This window comes from Ursus americanus, chromosome 19 (assembly GCF_024610735.1).
Source record: "Ursus americanus isolate L20-20 chromosome 19, mUrsAme1.1.p, whole genome shotgun sequence".
Classification (NCBI taxonomy): domain Eukaryota; kingdom Metazoa; phylum Chordata; class Mammalia; order Carnivora; family Ursidae; genus Ursus; species Ursus americanus.
In genome coordinates, this window is record NC_142145.1 from 18,087,835 (window position 1) to 18,094,576 (window position 6,742).

The following is a 6,742-nucleotide window of genomic DNA, read 5'->3' on the forward strand; positions in this document are numbered from 1 at the left end:
AAAACTGATTAGTGAGCAGAGGTCGGGGATTGAAAAGAGATGGATGTGACTAAAAAGGTGTAGTGGGAAGGAGATCTTCGCAATGATGGAACAGTTCTCTATCTTGACTGCAGTGATAGTTACAGGTATCTACACAGGTGATAAAATGGCACTGAGCCATTTTCAGGCATTGCACCAATGTCAATTTCTGGGTTTAGCTGTTGTACTATATATAGTTGGATAAAATGTAACCATTGGGGGAAATTGGGTGATGTTATATAAAATGTAACCACTGGGGGAACCGGACCTCTCTGTACTATTTTTGCAACTTCTGTGATCTATAATTATTTCGAACACAGGCTAAAACAAAATGGGAAGAATTATTCATATAGGGAAAAAAATTAATACAAAGCCATGGTGTGAAAACCACATGGTATCACAGCAAGAGCAAACAAATAAACCAAAGGAACACAATACAGTGTTCAGAGTATGTACGAGAACTTGATATACAATGAGTGTAGCATCTTATCTAAGGGGAAAGGAGAGAATGCCACTAGGAAAACTGGCACACTACATGGAAAATGAACTGAATCTCTTCCCTGTGACATATAAAAAGACTCGGGAGGCACTAAAGACCTACATTTTTCAAGAAAAACTATGAAGTTAGTAGAACATAAAATAAGAGTAACTTTATGACATAGGATTTGGGGAAAGACTTCTTAAAACCCCCAAAGCACAAACCATAAGGCAAATTTTTAAAAATCTGATTACAACAAAATTGAAGATTTCTGTTCAATGAAGCACATCATGAAAAACATTACAGACAAATGACAGAATAGGAACAGAGATACTTAAAATATTTAAAAGACTAGTATCTAGGAAATACAAGAACTTCTGCAGATCAACAAGAAAAGGAATGAAACCTCAAAAATGAGAAAGGGATGAACAATTTTACAAGAGGGAAAACCAAAAAGATAAAATGCACATGAAGAACTGCTCAACCAAACTCCTTAGTAACAGTGAAATGTAATTTAAAATGAGATTTTACTTTGTATCAATTAAGGTGGAAAAACTAGGACACTGCATAACGTTAAGCAACAGTGGAGCGACAAAGACATAGAAACCTCCAAGAACTGCCTGCAGAAGTGGAAACCATTAGGGTTTGTTCTGAAACACAATCTAGCACTCTTTTGATAAAATATATGAATGCCCTAAGATCCAGACATCACATTCCTGGATGTAAATCTCAAAGAAAGCATCATAGAGGTCTTGGAGGTATGTTCATTATAGAATTGTCTATAGTGGTAGGAAAATAAAGGTAAAATGGGCATCCACAAATAGGAGAGTAGATGGAAACCTGTAATGAATATACTCTCTGAAATACTGTGCAGCAGTCAGATGCAACGGACAGTGACACAGATAGATCTTTAAAATGTGGTAGGAAGAGAAAAAAATTTCAATACACAGTATTATACAACATATGTGATATATAACATACAACATATAAAATATGCCATATCTCTAAAAATAAAAAATGTGGGCACCCAAAACAATATACATTTAGTAACACATACGAACAAAGGATACACATCACACATGTTAAAATGGTTTCCCATGGGTTGATGAGCAAGGGAATGGAGTGGGAATTGGAAATAAAACACAATGAATGGAAGGAAAAAAAAAAAAACAGGAGACACACCTAGAACCGCCAAAGATGATCACTGAATTAAGAATAATTAATTCAATCCTCTTCACCTGAAGTCCAAAACAAACTTCAAGGACTCACACCTAACACACAGCACACTACTAAAGCTAAATGTTACCCGACTCTTCTCATGACAAAGGCACAAAAACTAGCCCACTACTTTTCAAGTGTTCACTGCTAAGCCTGTTACCTAGATAAACCACCCCACTCACTTTTCTTCAAACCAGAACTTATACCCAAGATAAAAATAAAAGGAAATTATAAGATACAAGACTCACTAAACTGTAAGTTCCCACAATGATATTCAAATAAAGCAAAGCCTAGCCCCTTTGATTTATCTAATTATCAAGATCTTTTAAAATTTAGCTATGTACAGGTAGCAATAAGAAAAAGTGTATAGTCTAGTTTTAAGTAGAGCTCTGGCGTATCTTAAAAATAAAGATAGACATTTAAGCAAATAAATTCTCTATAATAATCTCTTGTTGAAATTAACAAGGCATTTACTATCTATTTACATTCTGCTTTCCCAATTTGAAATAACTAAGATCTGTTATTTTCAATGAAATCAAGGCAGTTTTGGATTCTTTATAAATAAAGAACTTTCAATACATTATTTTTACTTTTAAACTGCTCTCCACGTCCACTGTACAAGTAGCTTATAAAGCAAGAAAATCTGTTATACCAAAATTTCAAAAACTCAATTTCTCTTTTACACCCTGCGATTCTTGCCATCTTATCCAGAAAGTCCTAAGCAATAAGCATCCAGAAGAGTCATAGCCTGCCTTTTTTGGCTTATGTCAAATGTTACCATGAAAGCAAGCTGTTCCTCTCACTGAATTCTAAAATCCGCAGCATCAACATTGCCAATGCTAAGATGCAACTGTACCTAACATAATTTCGAACTCTAAGAACCAGCAAATTCTTCCCAGAGCCTAAGAAATTGACAAAGCACATGAATCAAAACATAAAACGCAATTTTTGAATCAAGGGCAGGGTAATGCCTGCTCCAAATATATGGCTTCAGACGGCTGGGACGCAAAAGTAAGTAGGAGTACCAGGCATCCTTAGACCAAGTCCCTGGGCAAAGAGATGGAGGGCAGGCAGGTGGCACGCCAAAGATGAAACTCTAACAGACGTACCTTAGGCAAGGGCAAACTGGAGAGGAATACCAATAGGTAAGGAGAGACCATGCGTACCCCAAAAGCAAGCACATTATCCGAAAGCACTGTCAATAACCACACACTCATCATCACAAACCACCTCACTGTTTAAATTGCCACTGAGGGCAGGGCGCTCCCATCTCAAAACCAAGGCCAGTGTCACCTGAAGCAAATGTCATTCACCAGGCCAAGGAACCCCAAAGACCCCTGGCAGAACCCCCGCTCCAGGCAAAGGAGCCTAGCTGTGGGCCTGACCTGCAGGCTCGGCAAAGAACAGAATTTCCATCAGCAGGGCTCGAACAGCTGGCGCGGCCCCCTGCCAGAACGGGCTGTGACCCTTGAACCCCGGCCCCTGACCTCCACTGCGGGCACGTCCCACGCTGGCGTTCCCCCTGGGATAGCTCGAAATCCCCCTCACCTGTCACAGCTTCATCTCACGCCGCGATGTTGTCCGTCCCACCACCCGCGGGCGCCCCGTCAAAGGGGGACAAGGCGAGGACGTTATGTGAGGAAGATGTGGGGTGCTCAAATCCAGGTAGGCAAACCACAACCCGAGCCCAGCCGGCGTCTCCCCGCCGAGGTTGCAAGGCGCCGTTGCCGCCGCTGCCACTGCCGCCGCTGCAGTAAATCAGCTGACTCCCAACTGCCGTGACTTTCGCAGCAACTGTCGCAAAAATCAGGGGGAGGGAAACGATCATCATTTCCATACTTGCCTGGCGGAGGCTGGAACCAGAGAAGCTGGCCACGTTACCAAGGAGACCGAAAGGAGGCTAGGGTGTCGCCTCTGGGCAAGAGTGCGCGGCCGCCATTTTTATTATGGGAAGTTCGGTCTAGGCTCTCGTCTCGCCTCCAATGCCCACCCTGGGATGACCAAGATGGAGGGAAGAATGAAATGGCAAGTCTAGGTGTTCCCGGGATGTTGCAAGTTTACTCTTCTGCCCTGCGACTCTGTCCAGACACTAGAAAGTGTTAGCCCTGGAATTTGGTTACTGTTTCCCTTTCACCTCGAACTTACATGTTGCCCATGACACAGAGAGCCAAAGGAGGAACTCTGCTTCGGGACTAGAGGAAGTCTGACCTTGTGCAACATTCCTGTAGAGGAGAGTGAATGAATGTACACTCTGTGTGAGCGGTAGAGCCTGGTGGAGCGTGAGATCTGCATTCAGAGAGGCTTGTATTGGGATCCCGGGGCCTCCACTGTGCACTGTTACTGTCATCTGGGGCATGATGCTGCTTCTCTTCATTCTCCTCAAGTCCCCATAAGAAATAGGCATAATAACCTTATGGTTATCTAGGAGGCTAAACGAGCTCGAAAAAAATTACTTATTATGCTTGCCCATCTGCCTCCCAAATATTTGTTGAATGAATGAATAGTAGCCAAGGGCTATGGATGCAATGCTGGTAGACAATGGTCAGTTCTGTTAAAAAGATAAGCATTCCATATCTTTGTTTTTCCTTCATAATCTCACTAATGGATTTATAGGACAAGAATTCTATTGCAGTACTCAAAAGTAAGCTGTGTAAACGAATCACCTGGGGAAGCTGTCAAAATGAAGTTTCTGATTCAGTAGGTCCAAAGTGGGTTTCTGAGATCCTCCACTTTTAAGGAGCTCCCAGGTAATGCCCTTTGCTGCTGGTCCTTGGACTGAGTCCTGGGTAGCAAAATCCTGGTGGATGGGTCTGAAGCAGGGGATTGACTAGGGGATTAGAACAGGGCAGAAACAACTCCTTGAGACACGATCATTTCCTTACTAATATGTCAAAAGAGACCTAAGAGTTGGTTTAGTTAAAAGGCTTCCTGTCAATTTACTATTCCTGCAAATGACAAAATTCTTCCTCCCCTTCTTTCCTGCTTAGACAGTCCTCCTCCCTGCAACACACTGCAGACCCATCAGCGTTCTGGGGGGCACACCCCCTTTTCCCTCACTAGGCCATTTAGCATCCTTTACGTCTCCAGTGTTGTTTCCTATATGCTGTTTATTTGTAGAGACCAGCTCTGCTGCCATCATGAGAAAAACTAAATCATAATGTTGACCAAGGAAGTCAATAGAACACTTGAAAATCAGCAATTCCGAATTGTCTTATACAGCAAATTGGGATTCTACGATTTTCTTCAACTTTTGACTAACTGCCTTGCAATCGCATGGGGGCAGAGGAAGAACAGGGAAATTATGTTAAATAGAAGAAATTAATTCTTTGGACAGCTGGGTTCAATATACTCGTTCATTCCATTGTGATGATGAATACATTTAAACTGTTAAGTTCATAATCCCCTTTACAATTTAGAAGAACTTTTTGGAAATAAAGGAAACACAGAGTGGTTACCATGGAATAATCTTAGGCTTTATTAAAGCTTGTTTGGTTTGTAAAGGAAATCTATAAAATATCCCTTCTAGATAAAGTTGACTTTTATTCAACAAATATTAATTGAACTTGCATGTTTCAAATACCTTCCTAGGAATACAAAGGTTAATAGGAAGATTAATGAGAAGCCTTCAGACTACTAACACTCTGGACCCTCTCTACCAAATTTACAAAACGTATTGCCGAAGTCTATATATAAATCATGCAATCTCCTGTTCCACAGGACTAAAATAAAGACTCAAATATTAATGAATAACATGCTTCTGTTTCAGAAAAACTCACACATTTTTATATGCACATATATGTTTTACATATGTAACCTTCCTGAAAATTAAGACTTGGACCTTCTTTATTCCTGTCATCTAGAGGAATTATACAAAAATCTTAAAAGATTTACACAACCAAAAAAATTCAGTTCAATGTATATTTATTGAACCTTAACTGAAAGCAAAGCCAATAAAGCAAGAATTTGGCACGTTCGGTTCTATAGAGGAAAGCAGGCTCTGCTTGAGTCGAACTGCAATCTCATTTGGAGGCTCAACTAGAGAAGAATCTGAATCTGATTCCTGTCCTTGTGGATAAATGACTAAGGACCCTCACGTCCTACGGGCCACCTATAGTTCCTTGTCACCTGAGCCTTGCCAAAGACCTTTCACGTGTCACCTTACTTCTTCAAAGCAGAGCAAAGAGCATCTCTCTAGCGGGTGCAAGAAAGATAGAGTTAAATAGCTATAGATAGAGATAGATAAATCTGCAGACAATAACCTAACGAAGGGAGTGACAGCCCATCACTGGTGCCATATTCTACTGGTTAGAAGCAAGTGACAGATTCCACGTGCACTCAAGAAGAGAGGATTGTATAGAATGTGGCTCACTGGAGAATCCCTGGAGGGTGTGTCAGCCACAAAAAGTCAGTCCAGCTGCAATGCATCATGTACACTAGGTGGAAAAGACAGAGAGGCACGGAGACAAAGGAGAAGTTGTCATCATTGTTGTTTTAACCAAAAGTGTATAGTTGTTACCAGAAAAGAACCATAAACAGAACCCATGGTGTAAGGGTCAAAAACTTCAACATGCTATGTTTTAACGATATGAGCATTAAAAAAAAAAACTTAAGTATTACCCTGTCTTTAGAATTTACTGGCAATTACCCTACAACACACCAATACTTCCTGAACTTTGTAAGTTCCAAATTAGTTCTCCAAAAGGCAAGGAGATTTGCTCCTCCATTTTACAAATTTCTGCCTGGTGGTCTAACTGGCCTCATTATTACTGTCATGTCCAGATTGTTTCATGTGTGCTAGTATTTCTTCCTGTAGATTGTAAATCTGTGATTTGGTGTTCCCCCAGGGCCCAATACGTTGCTAATTCTGTCCCTTCCTTAGTGGACCCATTCGCCTAGAAGTCATGTCATGGTTGGGAGCTTCATGTTAGTACTAGGGGTCTTCACACTTTATCGTGTTGCCACAGAGTAGTTTAGTAAGTGTTCTTTGCATGGTTTTGTGTAATTATAATTCTTTAAGAGCTTCCCTTT

General features: G+C 40.9%; 1 protein-coding gene across 3 annotated transcripts in view; it reads right to left on the minus strand.

Moving 5' to 3' along the window:
• WDR7 (WD repeat domain 7) overlaps nt 1-3,478 on the minus strand; it is a 346,017-nt gene extending 342,539 nt beyond the window's left edge. For all 3 annotated transcript variants that reach the window (XM_045790167.2, XM_045790166.2, XM_045790168.2), the window contains exon 1: nt 3,263-3,478. The gene's annotated coding sequence lies outside the window, so the exon portion shown is untranslated. The remainder of the gene's footprint in view (nt 1-3,262) is intronic.
• Between the last annotated feature and the right edge of the window lie 3,264 nt (nt 3,479-6,742).